The sequence below is a fragment of the Schistocerca serialis genome, chromosome 2 (assembly GCF_023864345.2).
Source record: "Schistocerca serialis cubense isolate TAMUIC-IGC-003099 chromosome 2, iqSchSeri2.2, whole genome shotgun sequence".
NCBI classification, from domain to species: Eukaryota; Metazoa; Arthropoda; class Insecta; order Orthoptera; family Acrididae; genus Schistocerca; species Schistocerca serialis.
Window position 1 is genome coordinate 1,152,892,825 of NC_064639.1, and position 21,586 is coordinate 1,152,914,410.

Sequence of the window (21,586 nt, forward strand, 5' to 3'; positions counted from 1 at the left end):
AAAATGCAGTTTCCTCAAAACAAGATGAAATAAAAAAACCTGCAAAACAAAAATATATCAGACATCACTACAATACTTCGTCAGACTGTTCCTGTTATTTATAAACAACTTCCATACTTATCACTAATAGCAAGAAACTCTTCCCTTTGATCACTTTGTACTGAGTACAAAATAACAACAATAATTAAGTATTTTGTTATATTTGAGCATGCAAACTGTACTTGCTTCAAAAGTAATTGCTTTCGTTAGATAAAAGCGCAGAAATTACGCGATCGACTAATTTTCATTGCCTATAAAGTGCCATTTATAATATGTAAGGGCATAAAATAGGCAATGGACTAACACTGAATGACGTGCGGTTAAAATTATATGGAAACAAACAAAAACCAAAGAGAAGTTGTCGGCTCTTTACAAGCTGTAGCAGTTCCCATTGTTTCCGTGGTTTCCCGGGGTTTTCCTGCGTTAGGTACATATGAGAAAGTGATTTCTGTTTTATGGGCAATGAGGCTGTGTTTCAGTGCCTAAAGGTTGGTCTACTATTGCTGAAGACACCCTTTTATAGCCTCCGGGGTTTTCTAATGCATTAGGAGTGCCTTTGACCATGGCCTAATCCCTACAAAACAGAAATCAATAAGGATACTGGCAGTAGCTCGAATCTTTCACAGGAAGCTGACTAGGCAACTTACACACAATGCATGCGCGTTTGCATGCCTGCATTTAACATTCTAGCGGTTACACCGGTTATTAACGTACCAGCGATCTACAGTTTTATTCGCAAAATAACTGACGTATTATCTATAGCTAGTGGCAAAAAGTAGTGGAAAGCTCTACTTATTAACACCTTATCCAACAGAGGAATGATACGTCTGTACAATGTGTTCAGCACACGAAGAATTCGGATCTTATTTTCTGTAATGGAAGCTTTTAAATTTCTTAGATCAGACACAGTATAAATGATAATGGTAATGGAACCCGCAACCCGTACTTTTTATTGTTCTATTATGGTCTCTCTTCAGTTCTGCCGGAACCTCGTAGCATCATTTCTATGTTTATCATCGAGTAAGAGGATGGCACGACTCACTGCTCTCAAAAAAGAACTGAAGATGCAAGTCTCCTAATTTCTACAGCCGAAATGTCGTTGTATCTGCATCTAACTACGTGACTATATTACAGGACAATATCTGGCCACGCGTCGTTCTTCATGCTGCTGCCGAATAGTCATATCACACAAAGAAGCTGCTGATGAGGAAGGGCTAATACGAAAGTGCTCACATTCGTCTTAATATCCTGCACCTTACATTAAACTACCATTAGTAATGTACTTTCTGTATTATGAAAGAACAGAGATAGGTTTAACTGTGGGAAAGACAGAATGGAAAGAACATAAAAAGAAGAATAAAGTAATGGGTTACTACGTTTACGGACACATTTCTGATGTGTCAGTGGTGCAAAGTTTTTCTTCGTGACAGGTGAAGGTTTCGTCTAATCACACAGTTACGATGTCAGCTATCAGCTTGCATCTCCTAATGAAAGTGAAGTACATCTCCTAATCAAGGTGTATTATTACCATTAACTGCCATTTGTGCTGTCATTGAATTCCCCCCTTTTTTAATTTTTCATCAAATTTAATTAGGTTACTTGAGCTTGTTAATGAAAAAGTACGACTGCGATCTTGATTATGGATAATTAGTGATGCTATCACCGGATTGTTGAAAGCTACTTCTCCCTATGATGTCACCAAAACAGGTTGAGCGACTGGAACATCAACATCGACTCCCCAGCACCATTACCTCGTTGGACGCACAGACCCATGAGAACATACAAAAGCCTGAATCAGTCTGATTTGGGTCCTCACGTAACTACTGTCAGTTAAAAAACTGATGATAGGAAACCTGTAATAAAAATTTATCCTTATTACAGCTAATCATCAAATTGAAATTCTGAGTGTCTAGAAGACGTATAGAGCGTGATTCGGATTAATGCTGAACCGGCAAACAAATTTGAACATAATTCCGTGCAGTGCCGAGTTCTGGGGAAGGATGAACAAATGTACTAATAATCTGCATGAAACTTTACTTTCGTGGCGGCGAGATCACACGATCGTATCAGAATAATTGCTCTAACTAATGCTGCTTCAGAGAAATGGAGAACACACCACAGAAAAGTTAATAACCTCGGTTTACATCATATTATTGTAGCCGATGTCTCGCACGGAGATTTACGTTCCTGTGTTCCCTACGAATGGGAAAGTGCGGCTTTACACGTAAGTGATGAAATCCGACCTTCAATGACAGCGAAGCACAGAATCGCATCACAAAGACACAGAAGCCTCATTGTATTTCTTTGCAGTTATGTCATCACACGATCGTATCAGAATAATTGCTCTAACTAATGCTGCTTCAGAGAAATGGAGAACACACCACAGAAAAGTTAATAACCTCGGTTTACATCATATTATTGTAGCCGATGTCTCGCACGGAGATTTACGTTCCTGTGTTCCCTACGAATGGGAAAGTGCGGCTTTACACGTAAGTGATGAAATCCGACCTTCAATGACAGCGAAGCACAGAATCGCATCACAAAGACACAGAAGCCTCATTGTATTTCTTTGCAGTTATGTCATCGGAGCTGTGCCATCCCATGACGTTATAGTGAAAATTTACGAAACTAGTGCGACGATATAAAAACAATCGTAACAACGAAAATATTGATAAAAGCCATAAAGACGATGTGTTGTGATTATTGCAAATTATTGTAAAATTATATAGAAAAATAATAATGAAAATTAGTATTAATACGAAAATTATGTATTTCAAGGATAATCTGTGAACAAAGATAAAAATGAATAGACAGTCCTCTAACGAGGAAGACAGAGAAAAATCTAACTACTCTTCGTTTTGTTCTTGATTGTAGAAGGACGTAATTGACGATTCGTGATGAGAACGGTAAGTGTTTGTTATTAATGCTGTAAGAAAAATCATTCTTATGATAATACTAATTAATTCTATAAATGTGTAAACTTCTATTTTCCTTTCAATAGTGTATGGAAAGGCACCCCATAATTATTACTGAATAATTTGCGGTTTTCATATACTGGGCTGATTTTGTTTCGAAGACAACACTACGGGCGAGAACATAATTTTAAGTTTTTCATTACGCCACACGGCTTAAAAATAGGAACTCACTAGCTAAGAATTATCTGCGTAAGTGTTTCACTTGAAAGTGAATTAATATTTCATTGCAGAAACAGTTTTTGTGTTAGCCTGGACCAGTCAGCACGGATCAGGCCTCACACGATTCACTACACGAAAAATAATTGTAGTTCAAATGTAAATAGAAATTAGTTTTCAAAGAATTTTAATCAGTTCTGTGACAAGATTTCAATGCGAACCTCACAGACAGGCGAGTCTCTTCTCATTAACAGAACAATGAAGCTAGTCGGATTTTTATGTGCGCGAAATTTAGCTTTGCTACAATTCATGTCTTGTACGTTAAAAACAAACATGCTTGACTGCTTAAACTCGCAGTTGAAAAGAAATTAACATTATTCGCAGAACAATCAAAGCCTTTCACGTAACCCTCAAGATTTTGGTGTACTTTAACAATTCGTGTTGCAGAGCGACACTTCGCGTCTGCAAACGACGAAAGGTACGTGAAACATAATATTCTAATAACGATAGGCCCTCAGAAATCTAAAGTGTCTGACGCCAAGGCGCCCAAGGAAAAGTACATTTCTTTTTATTGAAAATAGCAAAGCTCCATTAAGGTGGCTTTAATGGTGGCGCACTTTCCAATTTGCAACTTTTCATATCAGAGAGCATCATTACGTGTTGGTAGAATTGAGTGTTCTGCATTTACAACTGCATTTATCATTGATACTGGGAACAAGTCATCTTAATTATTTCTTGTGCAAAACGAACATTGACAACATCAGACAGTTAGGATAGTAGTACACGGCGGAGAAATGGGCAACTCTTATCTTCACTGTTGAGCTGACGGGCTTTTTGTGGGTCACCGGGGAACATTTCACCGTGGGTGCTGGTTACCTGCTGTGGTCAGCGTCAGCTGCTGTGGTCAATTTCGCGCGTGACAGAATTCACCATCGTCTAGCTTGGACTGCAAACACAGGCAGTGGGGCATCATAAAGGTGTTGACAGCTCGCCAATTTAATGCTGAATCACAACATGCTAGCAGTCACGCCATCGAGAACCATCTACCAAAAATAGGCTACAGAAGGCACTAGCCTGCATGACTACCGCCGCTGGCCACTGGAGATCAGAATGGGAGAAGAATATCACTACTAAGCTAATCATGGGAAAAAATTTCAAAGTCTGGATGTTCTGTTTACTGGTGACTCGCGTTCTGGGACATACGAACGTATCGAGAGCTGAGCAAAACACATACATACCGTATTTCCGGACGCTATCATTACAGGATATACACAAACGGCGCTGGAACGTTCATTGTAGCCTTCAGAACAGAAGCAACATGTCACATTGTTTACTGCGTACTATCTGCATAAATTTGTTTTTTCCCTAGTCATTTTTAGGAAGACGCAATAAGCTGTGGAGGGAAAATCCACCTCCTTCACGTAAATTCATCAGTAAGGAGGAAAAAAAGAGAGAGATCTGTGTTTTGCGATTCATACTGGCAAATGAGTACGGAAGGTGTGACCACTTCGATTGTACGTTGCCTAGTCAGCTTCCTGTGGAAGTTTCGAGCTATTGCCAGTATCCTTGACCATTTGTGTTTTGCAGGGATTAGGCCGTGGCTTAAGGCATTCCTAATGCATGAGAAAACCTCAGAGGCTGTAAAAGACATACTTACGCACAAACAGTTCAGTCTGCAGTGTTACGTTTAAAATCAAGCAACTATGTCGTTATAGCTTCTGTGGGTGTCTTCGGCAATAGTTGACAAACCCTTAGGCACTGAAACACGGCCTAATTGCCCATGAAACAGAAATCACCTTCTCATATTCACCTGCCGGGGAGGCCAAGGAAACAATGAGAACTGCTACAGTTGTTTGCAGCAGTCATTAAATGAAGACGAGGATGATTTGCAACACAGATATTTAAAACTAACATTTAGAAACAAGGGCGTCCATAAGACAGTTTGTAGGACAGGGGGAGGGGGGGGGGGGGTGCTAGACTTGTGGGTGTGGTCTATTTTTAATATTTTGAAAGACGAATGGCGACTTCTATGTGAATATAAAAATTTCCAGATCATATTAAAAGACTGTGTGATAAATACTGTCTATTAAATCGTTTTCTTCAAAGAAAAGCGCCAGAATACACTGCATTTTTTTTCCTTTCCATGAGAGCTGGTGTGGAAAGGGAATGGCGCGGCTCCCTCCCCCCCCCCCCCCTTTCCCATAGGTATGGGCGCCCTTGTTTAGAGAAAATGAATGTTGACACGTTTCATACAATTGAAGCTAAAACTGTTTCTTCGAGGAAGCCGACTACACATCGCTTTTCGGCGTAATTGTACTCACGACACAGAAGCTGCAGCAGAAGCAATCCACTCAGGAGGGAAAACGCAGACTGGAGGAGAAGAGGACTGGCGCAGCAAAAGGCGGTGTGGTGCCGCGGGGAGCCACCGGCTTGCGTCACGCCGTCTGTTGGCTCTGCCACCTCGTGAGTCACTCGACCGCACAGCAGGAAGCTCCTACCCGAGAAACGCTACATTCGCCGAACCCACTGCATTCACATTTCTTATTACGCCAGCCACATAACTCCGTGCAAAATTAAAGTGCTAACACCAAAACTCAGGATGTCAAGCAGATCTGTGCTACGTGTAACCATCACGTTTACAATAGTTAGTCATATTCTGTATCGCGCACTATCTATCCTGACAGTGGACAAGGCTCAATTTGCGGGACACGTGTTCCTCCAATAGAATCATACAAATTCTCGTCGTGGAAGACTGAAAACTGATACATGAAAACTGCACACTGCGAAATTTGCGTCCAGTACTCCTGGAAACTCCCTGCTTTTTTTTTAAAGTCACAACCTACCGACATTCCGAGAATCCTCGTCCACGGTTTCGTGGGCTTTCCGATCGTGGGCTTTGTGACCCGTGACGTCAACATGGTGTTAACGACCACAAATAATTTGTCAGGGGAATTTGCGACCGTCAGGAACAGTGGGCGAGGCTATGCCAACCGTTTTGTAAGAAGAACATCCCTTCATATTTTATTAAGACTTAGGACTTGCTATGCACATAGTACACAAGCATGTTTAAATGTGTGTTATTTTTATTATTTTTACTTTTTCTTCATTCTGCAACATTACTGCAGCAAATAATTCAACTTATTGTCCTATTTTATGGATCTTATTTCGGGATTCAATGTTTTGTAAGAAAGCCAGAGATTTTAAGCGTCATCTTAAATCCCCCGCGTCATTATATATTCTCAACGTCATATCAACCGTGGGGTGAGGGGGGGGGGAGCGATAGGAGCAAGACCCCCCCCCCCCCCCACTTCAATGAATTGGGCGGGTGTTTCTGCCCCCTCCCCCCTCCCAACACAAACGAATTCACTTGAAGTATTTTTTCTATAGGCAGAGCCAGTGAATAAACTACGCTGCTCTCAAGAAATATGGGATCATTATTTTTGTTGGCAGCGATTTTTGCTTTTGACTGAAGCATCTTATAACACCTACTGCATTCTGTCCTCTCCCTTCGTCCCATTTTTCTTTCTGTGACTCCTAATGGGGACAGCCTTTGTGTGCACATGAAACAAATTCAACACAGCACTGTCGAACAGTAGCTGAGACTGATCGGGCGCTATGTCCTATACGCGAACTACAGCGGCAAGGGCGCGAAATTGGGGGAGGAACGCCAGACTTAAGGCAGAAATCTTGACTGAAAAAATTGGTTTTGCTGTCTCTTTACGTTGTCAACAGTTATCCCCTGTTCAAAACAAGTATTGTTACCACCCTCATTACTTACTGTTCGGTTCCTCTTGAATCCAAGTCCACACACCTTCGCAGATCTGCAGGTGGTGCAAAACGTTTTTTGATCAGTTTATTCTCGCGGTCACGCATTCACAAGCCACGTGCGGTGCTATCGAAAATAACAAACGCCGCCCAACAATGCCCAAACAGTAGTCGGTACCCCTGACTTGGCTCGCCGCTAAGACAATGTCCGCTGCACTCTACGAACAATCCAACATTTCAGACAATAAAAACAACGTGATAACCTAAATGTGAAGAGAGGCGGTATTCCAACACTCCCCCCTTTTCCTTCCTTCAAGACCGCTAAGCCTTTACTCCGTAGCTACATCGGTGTGCTCTGGTAACGAACGCGAAACGTTTACAGTGTAGTTAGTGATTTTTTTCCAGTTTTCTATGCATGGATAAAGGTACACACATTTGATTTGCAGTTTCGAGGTGATGTGAGTGAACGAACCTCTGTGGTGAAAGGTACGTATTTATTTTTTGCCGTTTGCCATAAATCTCCTAGCTGAGTAGTTAAAGAGGGCACCAAATCACCAATGCAAAAGCGAAAAAAACAGTGCCTGGATCTACATTGGAATGCTCAGAACCAAGGAACATGAATAAAAAAGGTATGCCAGATTGGCTTAGTGCGCTCTCATTGGTCAGCGACTGTTCCCGTCACCCGGCAGCCAGACGGCAGCAGTCTCCGTTTGTAGAATATGGGAGATTGCCAAATAATTGTTTTCACGTCTCTTCTCGTCTCATATAACTTACAGTTCCGCGTTCACAGGATTGAACACACTTCATGTTAATACTATATACAAGGTTTCCGAAAAAAATGCGTTAAATATTTGTAGCAATGATGATATATCGCCACGCATAACTAGAGGCCGATGTTCGCATCCGCATTCATGCTCGTGTTCTAGGCATCTGACTATACGGTAAATGTTTTACAATAGGGTACTGCCTATTTTACACATTTTTTGTAAATAAAAAGATAATAATCTCCAAACTTACCTTACAAAGCTGATGCAGAAGTTACGTCGAAGATGCTGAGCCGGCCGGAGTGACCGAGCGGTTCTAGGTGCTTCAGTCTGGAACCGCGCGACCGCTACGGTTGCAGGTTCGAATCCTGCCTCGGGCATGGATGTGTGTGATGTCCGTAGGTTAGTTAGGTTTGAGTAGTTTTAAGTTCTAGGGGATTGATGACCTCAGAAGTTAAGTCCCATAGTGCTCAGAGCCATCTGAGCCATTTGAAGATGCTGAAGGCGACGCTGACCAGATCCGATTCTTCCTTGCCAAATTCCGTTTCATTGCATCAATTTTGGAGCTTTTGTTTAAATGCCTAATCCGTATAAAAGTTCTTGTTATGACAAATAATTAAACTATTTTTCTATTAAGTTCGGGAAATTTCGCACATATATGATCTGCTAAGGTTGCCACACTCTACTACGATGAGAAATATTTGATTCATGAAAAGCAGCAAATATAATTTCTAACTGGCGTATTTCAGCAAACCAGTCAGTAGTGGGAGAAACGAGGCCCCCTTTTGAAATAATAGTAATTCAGTCTTACTTCAGACTTAATTCTGTGTCAACAACAAACTGCCCTGCTGTATTTCCCAAAGAAGTGTCAACGTTTTTGCACTTGAATGCTATGTATCCTGCTAGATATTTTAAAGCATCATCGTTCACGGCTTCTCTGGTACACACTGAATCACTGAGCTCGAAATCTAAGTGGAAGTTTCCGTCATCTGTAGCGACGTCAAGTGATTTATAAGTTACTCTGATACATAAATCACTCGAGAGAAAACGTGCAAAATCTTCCTCAGTTTCATCAGCAGGTGTCGGGTAGTTTTCAGAAGCAGAATTCTCATTTCTGTCCTCTGAAGTCGAAGCACCAGACACTTGCACTTCCAGTCAGTATCAATAAACGAATTCTGCTTTCCACCTCGAAAGGTGTGGGATTGTTGTAGAAGACACCAAGGCCATGAATTCTGGAAAAGAAATTTTCCAGACAATCTTGATTAAGTCTGGCTGTCAATATATAAGTAGCTCCGGAATTTTTCATATCACTGTAAAGTCAAAAAAGTGAATTTATTGATATAATGAATCCCTTCTGAAACGGGAGAATACTGTTTCTTTTTCCTCGCATGTTAGAACACATTCCAAGGAATCTTTTTAGAGAGGTTTCCTGGCTTCTGATATAAAACCCGTTGTTTCTTTTTCCAACTCGCATGTTAGAACACATTTGAAGAAATCTTTTTAGAGAGTTTTCCTGGCTTCTGATTTTAAACCCGTAACCACTTCTAACAAGGGAACCTCCCCATTGCACCCCCCTCACATTTAGTTATGAGTTGGCACAGGGATAGGCCTTGAAAAACTTAACACAGATCAATCGAGAAAACAGGAAGAAGTTGTGTGGAACTATGAAAAAATAAGCAAAATATACAAACTGAGTAGTCAATGCGCAACATAGGCAACATCAAGGACACTGTAAACTACGGAGCGCCGTGGTCCCGTGGTTAGAGGGAGGAGCTGTGGAACGTGAGGTCCTTGGTTCGAGTCTTCCATCGAGTGATAATTTTACTTTCTTTATTTTCGCAAAGTTACGATCTGTCCGTTCATTCATTGACATGTCTGTTCACTGTAATAAGTTTAGTGTCTGTGTTTTGCGACCGCACCGCAAAACCGTACGATTAGTAGACGAAAGGACGTGCCTCTTCAATAGGAACCGAAAACATTTGATCGCAAGGTCATAGGTCAACCAATTCCTCCACAGGAAAACACGTCTGATGTATTCTATGCGACACTGGTGACGGCATGTGCGTCACATGACAGGAATATGTTGTCGACCCATCTAACTTGCACACTTGGCGAATGGGTAAAAAGATTCTTCTACCTTGCCCGATTTAGGTTTTCTTGTGGATGTGATAATCACTCCCAAAAAAGTGATGAAAACATAAGAGCTTGTCACATAAACTGCAACAAATGAATGCAACAGTTTCACAGTCGCACAATTTTCCCTGTCAAAACATTGTCTGAAAATAAAAAATTAAACTTTACACTCGAGAGAAGATTTGAACCAAGGACCTCTCGTTCCGCAGCTGCTCACGCTAACCACGTGACCACGGAGCTCGTAAGCTCACACGTTCCTTGATGTTGCGTACCATGCGCTTGGACTACTCAGTTTGTATATTTTGCTTATTTTTTTCGTAGTTCCACACAACTTCTTCCTGTTTTCTCGATTGATCTATGTTCCGTTTTTCAAGGCCTATCCCTGTGCCAACTTATAACTAAATCTGAGGGGGATGCGATGGGGAGGTTCCCTTGTAAGGGGCGCTTTCTCATCTTGAGGGTATCTTGAATTCAGCACATCTCGAAAACATCGTTCACCAGCTCAATGAAGCTTCCTTCGCGATCTTTATGCAGAACGTATCTCACAGCTTGGGCACTGCGGCGTGAAAATAGCTGTGCAGTCCTTTGGACTTTCTGACGACCACGTCCACTAACTTTAAGATGAACCTCCGATATGTGATGATTGATCGAAAGATCACCTTTCTGATGTCGAAGATCTTCTACACCAATTTTTGTAATCACTGTACTATCAGGCAAAGTGATTCTGTCATCAAGAAAATGATTTCTTAATTATTTAAGCAAATGTGGAACATCAAATATAACCCAGACTTTTCTGCTATGATCAACAGGATTCGTAAAAAATGTCTTGGATGTAGACTCACCAAGTTACTTCCACACATTCATATTTTTTGGTCCCATATCACATGTAACAGCTACGATATGGATTTCTGCTGTTTCAACTTCTTTTACGACATTCTGCAACAAATCAGTAGACATTGCCACATCAAAGTCATAATAAACTGGCTGCTTCCACTCTGAAAACAAGCTGCGAACCATAACGACTTGGACATTGTTCTGTGGTCCGAGTACTACGTCATCGGACGAATCGTAAGTCACACGACAGTCAAGCTCATCTCGTCGAAGCTTAGGGCACCAATCGCCTCTAATGATGTGAACATTTCTCACCTACCTTTGATTAACTCCAAAACTGGTTTCAAAATACGTGGTTGGCTCTTGAACCGTTTCGTCCATGTTTGGAGAGTTCACCTGCAGGGAAAAGGATAATTCTTCTTTCTCAGATACGCATGTGCTTTAGGAAACAAAGCTCTCAATGTAAGAGTATTTGCAATGTCCTCTGAGCACCACTTAACTTGCTTCCTCTTCTTTAACAGACAGCGAATTTGTCTTTGTGTGAAACACTGACAAACTGTACTTCTCAAATCAGAGCATCCACATTTGTCCTTCTTAGTATGAGACACATTACGTTTCATAGATACAGCTTGCTTTATAATTTCTTTCATGGGCTTAATTCTTTGTTCCAGTCGAACATTTTTAATCATCAAAATAACCAGTTCTTTCTTCAGTTCTTGAATTTCCTGGTCTTTAAGTGAAATTAACGGATCAGTAAAAACGCCTGTGTTGCTGGATTTGTCCAGCTTACTTTTCTTCGGAGATAAAGTTTTCAATGTTGAGAGAGCTCTTTTTGTTTACTGTTCTAGTGTCAATCCACTTACGCTGTAGTTCAACATTTTTTGGAAAACGATGATAAATTACGCCTTCAGTCATACGTCTGCTATTACTTCATTCAACAACTGCACAACACGACGTATTTGTAGACATAATTCCAAAAACGAAGCTACAAGACTCACGAAACAAACTCCTTTCCAACTGAACACTCTGCAGGACAAGAAATACACACAAACTAACATGTAAGACGAACTTATATGCACGCCTTCGATAGAAACACTGAGCGGCACCGTTCTAAACAAACTGAAGTAGCTGCCAGGTGACGTCACTGCTCGAAATTCATTATGGCGGAAAAAGAGAGGGAGGCCGCATTAGCACACTCAGAACCAAGGGACATCGAATAAAAAAGGTATTCCAGATTGGTTTAGTGCGTACTCATTGCTCAGAACTCGCTTGACTATTCGTATCAGCGGCAAACAGGTCAGCCCCAAGGATTCGAGTAGGAAAAAGCGAAGATATGTTCCAGAAGTAATTAAAAATCGTAGGTGAATAAGCATTCCTACCACTACAACAAAGCAAGTAGAGGTTCAATCAACAAAGGCGTCGATAATCATTGAACAATATAAATTAAACTCGTACAGAAAGCCGCAAACTACGTACATATAACATCACATCAAGAACTAAGATGGAATAATTCTTGTAAGTTGCAGGAAAACTAGTGTCTGGGCGCATGCGTTTGGGTTAGATACAGTATTGCAAGAGAATCCCTCGGTAACCCATTGCAGCTCGTCCTGAAATTAGGCACCATGGCAGTGTATTCAGATCATCCTTTTATTCCTCAGCAAGAGAAAGTCCACTGCTGTTGCAGGATCAGAAAAGTGACACGTACCGGTATACATCGAGACATTTTTTTTCCGATTTTGGCCGTCTAGGGACCGCGTTAAACAACTATTTTTCAATGTACATTTCTCCTATTTCGCTCCTCCTCTTTTCTCTTCTGCCAATATGTCTTCATCCTCTCTCTGTGCTGCTCCCTTCGGTCTTCTGTCCACACTGTTCCTCCAGTTCTTCTCTTCTTCACTTCAAATCCTTCAAAATGTTGAATTTTGTCTCTCATTAAGTCTCTGTTGGTTATATCATCTTCTCCTATACCCATCTCCTCTAAGTCTGCTTTGACTTCTTTGAACCAGGTAATTTGGGTTCTGGGGTTCTTGTCAAAAAACATGAATATTTTCTTTGTCAGCCTTTCATCATTCATTCTTTTCAAATGGGCGTAAAAGCTTACTCTTCTCTTCCTCATAGTATCTCCCACTTTCTCAATTTTGTCATACACTTCTCTATTACTTCTAAGCTTCCAAGTCCCATTCTCAAACCTCGGCCCAAGTACTCTTCTAATGATTTTTCGCTCCTTTTTTGCTATAGCTTCCATTTACTTGTTAGTGTTCATTGCTAAACATTCAGATGCATACAGACACTCTGGCTTAATCACAGTGTTGTAGTGCCTTATTTTTGCGTTAATTGATACTGACTTCTTGTTGTACACATTCTTTGTTAGCTGGAATGCCATTTCCATTTTTCTTGTTCTTGTTTTATTTCCTTCTTTATCTGAAGCATTGGGCTGGATGATTTCCCCTAAATATTTGAAATTAGAAACCTTCTTTATCTGGCCATACTTTGTAATCATATTGTTCGGTGCCTCTTTTACATTGGTTAGGTACTCTGTCTTTTCAAAGGAGATTTTCAGTCCTGCTTTTTCTGCTGTTTCATTCAGAATATTGATCTGTTTGACTGCTTCTTCCAAACTTCCTGCCAGAATCGCTGTCATCAGCAAAAGCGAGGCAATCTACTTCTAATCCATCCTTTATTCTTCCTAATCTGATTTTTTGTATTCCTTCTTCAGTCGTTTTCTTCCTCCACTCTCTAATAACTTTTTCTAACACACAGTTGAATAGGGTAGGTGACAACCCATCTCCTTGTCTTAATCCTGTTCTGATTTTGAATGGTCTGGATACCTCACCACGGAACTTTACTTTTGCATAGGTATCCGTAAGTGTTTCTTTGACGATTGCGATTGTTTTCTTGTCTGTTCCAAACTCCCTAAGGATGTTAACCAAGGTTGTTCTGTCAACGGAGTCGTACGCCTTCTTGAAGTCAACAAACGTGATAAGGATGTCTTTTCCTCTTAATCGTCTATATTTAATAATTAACTTCAAGTTTAAAATTTGCTCCACACAAGATCTTCCCTTCCTAAAGCCTGCTTGCTATTCACCAATTTCTTGATCAAGTTGTTTCTCCAATCTGTTTTGTAGGGCCTTAGATAGAATTTTATACGTTACCGGAAGTAAAGATATCCCTCTGTAGTTATTTGCATCGGTTTTATCCCCTTTCTTGAAGATGGGGTGGATTAATGCAGTTTTCCATTCTTCCGGTATACGTTCCGTTCTCCAAATCTCATTGATTACTCCCAGTAGTTTTTCTTGAGTTGTATTATCCACACTTTTCCACATTTCTGCAATTATCATGTCTTCCCCTGGTGCTTTATTGTTCTTAAGGTTTTTAATGATTTCTCTGATTTCTATGAGGCATGGGGGTTCAGAATTATTGTTTACTGTGTTTGGGGTATTGGCTGGTAATTTTTCAATAGGTTCCTGACAGTTGAGGAGTTGTTCAAAATATTTTGCTAATATTTCACAATTTTCTTCATTATTCATTGCCAGTTTTCCACTGGTATCTTTAAAACACAGATTTGGTGCTACATATTTTTGTAGTTTCTGTCTGAATGTGACATTACTATATACCTTACTATACATATATATACATTACTATATAGCAAGTTGTTGTGAAGTTCATTGTTCATGACACGTACTACATTCACATTTCAGTATGAAAATTTTAATTAATTTGACTAGTTACAAATATATCCCATTTATGTCTCAAGGGAATACATAACATATTAATGATTTGACGCACTCTGCTTTGTTTATGAGCCACATTTCTCATAGTCAACCCTGCGATAGTAGTTAAGCAGTGCACTCAATCAGTCATGGCAATTATTGCTTAGATAATGTCTTTCATGCTAAAAACAGCCCTCAGTTTACTAACGCATTGTAAATAAATTTATCATTAAGTCTAGTAGGCACTGATTTATTATCCAGATTCATTATCGCAATTCGTTATCCCTAGCTCAGAGACGCGGTATTATTGTTGCGGACTGTTTGCGGGAAACTCTTTTTCGCCCTGATACACAAAAGAACCGAAGCGGAAACCGAATTTTCAGTCATGTGGGTCATTGTTTTATATATATGAGGAAAAGCTACATCCTTTTCTGAAATTAGTTTGTTCGGAAAACGTTTTACTAATTGCACACAAAATTTAAGAAAATACTTTTCTGGTTTGCGTGGGGCTTCTTCTTTTTGTTATGCAACGTTTCTCATGTGATTTCTTTTGAATACGTGAGATCGTGCATTGCAGTGTACCAGCTGAAGCTAACGTACCGAAGTAACTTTTTATCGTGGTAGGAAAGCTATACCTTTCCAGTGACGAGTAAATGTGTTGTATGTGTAGGTGGTACGCCGCACATGATAAGTTTCTCCACGCCACTCAAAGAGTGCAGCGTGACTAGTCACTACACATAAACAGTTCAAGATCCTGAAAGTAGGTTTCCAGCAAATAACGTATGCAAAGAGATGAATAGCTTCTCTGTACAATAAATACTGAGATGTTTTTATCTATGTAACGTATACCATTCGTTAGCTAATGAAAGGAAACGTACAGTGCTATAATGCAAGGCAATGTTCGCAGTTGAACTTGCCGCAAAACCAGCAGCAAGCAAAAATTGGCTCTGAGCACTATGGGACTTAACTTCTAAGGTCATCAGTCCCCTAGAACTTAGAACTACTTAATCCTAACTAACCTAAGGACATCACACACATCCATGCCCGAGGCAGGATTCGAACCTGCGACCGTAGCAGTCGCGCGGTTCCAGACAGCAGCGCCTAGAACCGCTCGCCACCCCGGCCGGCAAGCAAAAATATTCAGTTGTTTCTGGCAAGAAGTTTTAATGTACTGCGGATGCGGCTTCATTCTTTCCTGTTACAGAGCTATTGTGAAAAGCATTTTTACACAGAAAACGAGATCCGAGTTCTCTGTATTTCGTACCAGTTTCATCAAAAATGCTAAATGTAACGGTAACAAACATTATTCGATTTACATAAATTGATTTAACAACTAAAAGTTGAAAGTCAAATAAATGCAAAAACACAGTGTTTTACACGGCAGCTCATCATTGAATAATGACCAAATATAGTAGTACACATTATCTTTACACCTGAAAATAATTGATTTATCATGTGAGTTGCCCTCTAATATATCATCAGTCGCAATCGATTCGGTACGAATTACGCAAGTTTGTTTGTTATGTCTGATTTTAATGTTCTTCCATTTACACTGCTGTATTGCTTTAAGGACTGATTTGCACCCTCTTTTGTAATTTAATTCGCTATATAGTTTTTCAGTACTGTTTACAGTGATTCCTCTTACTTGCAACACAGTATCTAACTTTTCGTTCCCCTTTTATGTGTACATCTATCCATGGGTCATGGCTGATATTTATGTACGATTTTTACTATTTTGTCATTTTAAGTGTGGTACTGCACAGTGCCACAAAAATATATTAAGGAATTTTTTGGAGATGGTCATCATCATAAACTAAAGATTATGTCTTGTCGATTTAGCCACGTCCCTCTCTCCATTGTCATCCTCTTCAATACTTCACACGATTTTATCTCCATATCTTCTTTGATGTTATTAACATACGTTGCTCTTGGCCTGCATCTCGATTTTTCCCTAAAACTTTTCCTTCAAATCATTCTTTAGGTACTGGTTGTGTCTCATTATGTACCCTATAATTTTTTATTTTCTTCTTTCTACACTACTGGCCATTAAAATTGCTACACCACGAAGATGACGTGCTACAGAAGCGAAATTTAACCGACAGGAAGAAGATGCTGTGATATGCAAATGATTAGCTTTTCATAGCATTCACACAACGTTGGCGCCGGTGGCGACACCTACAACGTGCTGAAATGAGGAAAGTTTCCAACCGATTTCTCATACATAAACAGCAGTTGACTGGCTTTGCCTGGTGAAACGTTGTTGTAATGACTCGTTTAAGGAGGAGAAATGCGTACCATCAAGTTTCCGACTTTGATAAAGGTAGGATTGTAGCCTATCGCGATTGCGGTTTATCGTATCGCGACATTGCTGCTCGCGTTGATCGAGATGCAATGACTGTTAGCAGAATATGGAATCGGTGGGTTCAGTAGGGTAATACAGAACGCCGTGCTGGATCCCAACGGCCTCGTATCACTAGCAGTCTAGATGATAGGCATCTTATTCGCATGGCTGTAATGGATCGTGCACCCACGTCTCGACCCCTGAGTCAACAGATGGGGACTTTTACAAGACAACAACCATCTGCACGAACGGTTCGACGACGTTTGCAGCAACATGGGCTATCAGCTCGGTGGCCATGGCTGCGGTTACCCTTGATGCTGCATCACAGAGAGGAGCGCCTACGATGGTGTACTCGACGACGAACCTGGGTACATGAATGGCAAAACGTCATGTTTCCTGATGAATCCAGGTTCTGCTTACAGCATCATGATGCTCCATCCGTGTTTGGCGACATCGCGGTGAACGCACATTGGAAGCGTGTATTCGTCATCGCCATACTGGCATATCACCCGGCGTGATGGAATGGAGTGCCATTGGTTACACGTCTCGGTCACCTCTTGTTCGCACTGACGGCACTTGGAACATTGGACGTTACATTTCAGATGAGTTACGACCCGTGGCTCTACCCTTCATTCGATCCCTGCGAAACCCTACATTTCAGCAGGATAATGCACGACCGCAGGTTGCAGGTCCTTTACGGGCCTTTCTGGATACAGAAAATGTTCGACTGCTGTCCTGGCTAGCACATTCTCCAGATCTCTCACCAACTGGAAACGTCTGGTCAATGTTGGCCGAGCAACTGGCTCGTCACATACGACAGTCATTACTCTTGATGAACTGTGGCATCGTGTTGAAGCTGCATGGGCAGCTGTACCTGTACACGCCATCCAAGCTCTGTTTGACTCAATGCCCAGGCGTATCAAGGCCGTTATTACGACCAGAGGTGGTTGTTCTGCGTACTGATTTCTCAGGATCTGTGCACCCAATTGCGTGAAAATGTAATCACAAGTTAGTTCTAGTATAATATATTTGTCCAATGAATACTCGTTTATCATCTGCATTTCTTCTTGGTGTAGTAATTTTAATGGCCAGTAGTGTATATAATTTAGCAGCGTTCTGTGCTCGTTCACTTCTCTTAAGATCTGTTCATTACTTTTTCTAACTACCCAGCTTGTTTTCGTCATTCTTCTCCATATCCACATTTCCATTGCATCCAGTCTCTTTTTCTCTGCCTTTCCCAGAGTCCACGCTTCACATCCGTATGTTAAGACACTCCAGACAAAAGTTTTGGCAAACTTTTTCCTACTTTCTAGGCTTATATGACTGTCTGTTAGTAAATTGCTTTTATTATGGAAAGCTTGCTTTGCCAAGGCTATTCTTCTCTTTATATCTGTGATACATTTATTGTCGTCAGTGATTGTGCTTCCCAAATAACAGAAGTTCTCAACCTGCTCTAGAACATCATCTTAAGGTTAATATTAACTTATACCATTTTCTTTTGTCTTCCCTACTACCATAGTTTTTGTTTTCTTCTTATTTATTTTTAGATTAAATTCTCTTAGGATTTTGGCAAATTTTAGCAACATAAACTCCATTTCCTTTACTGAGTCATCAAGTACTACTATATCATCTGCAAAACGGATACAGTGTATTCGTTCCCGTTAATTTTAATTCCTTTGGTTATTCTTTTCAATTTTTCAATGTTTTTTTCAATAAATAAGTTGAACAAATATGGTGATAATGGGCATCCATGCCTTACTACCCTCCTTATTTCTGCTTTCTTCTTCACACCATTCACTTCTATCGTTTGTAATATTATTGGATTTCAGCTACTTTACACGTGAGATATTCGTCATTAAAGAAAAGGACAGCCAACGAGCTGTAGTTCGTAAAGATGCTAAGCATCACAGCGCGAGAGTAAAGAGACGAATTTTTTTTTTTTTTTGTCCGCCTATACCAAGACGCGCGTCCAGCGTTTAAATACTCAAACACTTTTACCCGCTGGGCGCAGATATTTAAAATCATTGCCGCAGCGCTTGATAGCAAGAAGCTGCGAAACAGAAGAAAGAACAATCTATCTTTTGTTAAGAAATATTCTAGAGGCTTCATTATCGCTTGTACCTTTGGTCGCCGACATGTTGAGACGTACTGCATAGCCTTGCTACAAGTTGTATTTTTATTTTGTGTAAAAACTATGTGAAAAGACGAACAAACATTTAGGTAACTCCGGTGAGGAAACAATGTACTTACGCACATGCAAGGACATTTAATTTTAAGAAGGAAAGGACTGACAGAGCAGCGATTATCCGACTGCGCCATCCACAAAAGAAATATCAGATGTAAGTCAGGCATTTATTGTGTATTTATCAATGTCTAGTAGTTTAACGCTAATTTGTTCAAAATATATTAATATTTTATGATGCAGTAATTTTCTTCTTATTCTTTTCTTTCACTAGCCAAAAATGATGTTCAAATTGTATATGAGCTTTGTTACACGTTCGCTCTTTATCACGGTGTCTCGATTGTATTTGGGAGACCACTAATGTGTTCAACTTCCGTTCTGTTAATCTTTCTCTTACGAAATTCCACTAATTTGCTTTCATTTCCATTTTTATATTCAAATAGGTCCCTTAGGTATTTTCATCGAAGATTCTGATTGCGTGAAGGCAATCCGGGTCAAAATGTCAATTATTCGCGTAATCAATCCGTACGTCTCCTGAACACAATCGAGAACCGACGCATCGGTGATCAATTAATAATCTCTCTCTCTTTTAAAGTCGTACTAAAAAACGGCCACACAGGATAGTCGTAAGTACGCAATCTAGCGTTAGGTTGCATTTTGTCACTAAATATTACCAACCAACAGTTACAGCATCACTATTATTAATAAGCTTCCTGCCTTTTATACAGGTTCCAGATTGATCTTCTGTCCCTCCAATCAAGATTTTTTCCTTCGTTGTTCAGAATAACAATTTCCAATTAACCACGTCAAATGCTTTTTCTCAATCTATAAAGGTCAAGTAGGTTTTCCTATTAACTTCAATTCGTCTTTCTAATACCTTCCTCAGAGCTAGTATTGCATCTCTAGTTCCTTTTCCGGATCTGAAACCAAATTGGCCTTCTCCTAGGTGTCGAGAAAATGTCTTAAACTTCTTCTAGCAAAGTAGGGAATATTATAGAGTGATTGATAATGTTGTTAAACTATTTCATATTATAAATTATGTTTTGCATTATTATAACCAATAGTACATTGTAGGAAGAGTATAAATACTCGGCCTTGAGTATTGTTAGGGCAGATGAGTGTTGGACCCACTAGAGGACAGATCTGTGTGTATAGCTGAGATAAGATCCTGGTGCATGATTCAGGTTTGGATTTACAATAGAGCAACTCGTGTTGGACATTGTCTAAAACAGTGTATTAGACCAGTGCAGTGACAGATTATTTCGGAGTGTTAAACAGTTTGATTTAATATCGCAAAAGGCAGTATGATATGTGACTCTATATTTGTACTTTGTTGAGTGAGTATAAGTGTTGAACAATGCAATGGACCTCACACACGCATTTCTATCAGATTACTGCATCTGGACTATTTAATATCACCAGTATAGTATGTGCTACCATCTGTTAGCTGTAGTAGTAACAACGAGGCTTATTACACCGAAGGTTGATCATGAGCTCATAAGAATACAGGTTTTGAAGTGAATAAATCTACGTACTTACTTTACTTCAGTTGTGACCTACATCATTGTAGTGAAATCCATTATGGTATCCTATATTTATTGAACAAGCATATTTTATCTAATGTATGCAGTCGTCAAGGGAGACTGAAGGCAAGATATTCACAGGTATTTAAACCATTTTTAACCACTCACTAACTGGTGGGACGTTACAGACTGAATACTGTCTGGCTTTTTTGTGAGTACAAGATGTGGTTTTGGAAGTATATAAATGGGGTAGAGATGAATGGGGAATCATTCAAGCAATAATACAGGCTGCCAATAGGGAAATGAACTGAGATAAGTGACTGTGGCAAAGGGCAGATTTTTATAGCAGAAAAATCTCAGAATTGGTGAAGTCAGTTGGCTGTTCATGTGCTACTATAAAGTGGATCTACAGAAAATGGTTGGATGGTGACATCCCAAGTAGGCAATAAGGTGTTGAATGCCCACACATCATCTCAAAATGAGAAGGTAAACAACTTGGCCACTCTGTAAAGCAGGGCAGGCATTGATCTGTGGCAGATCTGGAGAGAGAACAATGTTTGTGGAGGCAAAAGTGCTTTGTACTGTACCATTCAGGTCGATCACAGAGGGCGGTTATGCCACTGTCCAGGCAAATGGCAGTTTGAAACATGCACGGCATCCCTTACACAGATTATTGGAGACAGTGTTATATTATCTGTTGTCGGGGGGCAGTACTGTGGACTTCCGTGAGACCTATGGTAGAGATTGAAGACACCATGATATTAAGGAATACGAGAACATTATTGTGGGTCACCTACATTCCTTCATGTGAGGACAGTGACATCATCCAATCAGATAACTGTCCATGTCACAAGGCCAGAATTGTGCTACTGGGTTCGAGGTCACCATACTTGTCTAACCTAAACCCGATGGAAATCATCTGGGATACTAGCAGGTGCCAGCTCCACACCCACAAACAACCAACCCATAATTTACAGGAATTGCATGATCGCTGTGTAGACTTCTGGTACCACATACCTCTGAAAACCTAACAAGGACCTGTGAAATGCATGCCTCGCAGAATCACTACTAAATTGTGTTCCAAAGATTGACCAACATGCTTTAAAGCAGGTGATCGTAATGTTTTTGTTCATCAGTGTGTTGTCATGATGGTGAATAAATAACTAT

General features: G+C 40.2%; 1 protein-coding gene across 1 annotated transcript in view; it reads right to left on the reverse strand.

The window, feature by feature from the left end:
* The window catches only part of LOC126458611 (cytochrome P450 9e2-like), a 68,041-nt gene extending 62,480 nt beyond the window's left edge, over positions 1–5,561 (reverse strand). Inside the window, exon 1 of the mRNA XM_050095776.1 lies at positions 5,492–5,561. The gene's annotated coding sequence lies outside the window, so the exon portion shown is untranslated. The remainder of the gene's footprint in view (positions 1–5,491) is intronic.
* Positions 5,562–21,586: the final 16,025 nt, after the last annotated feature.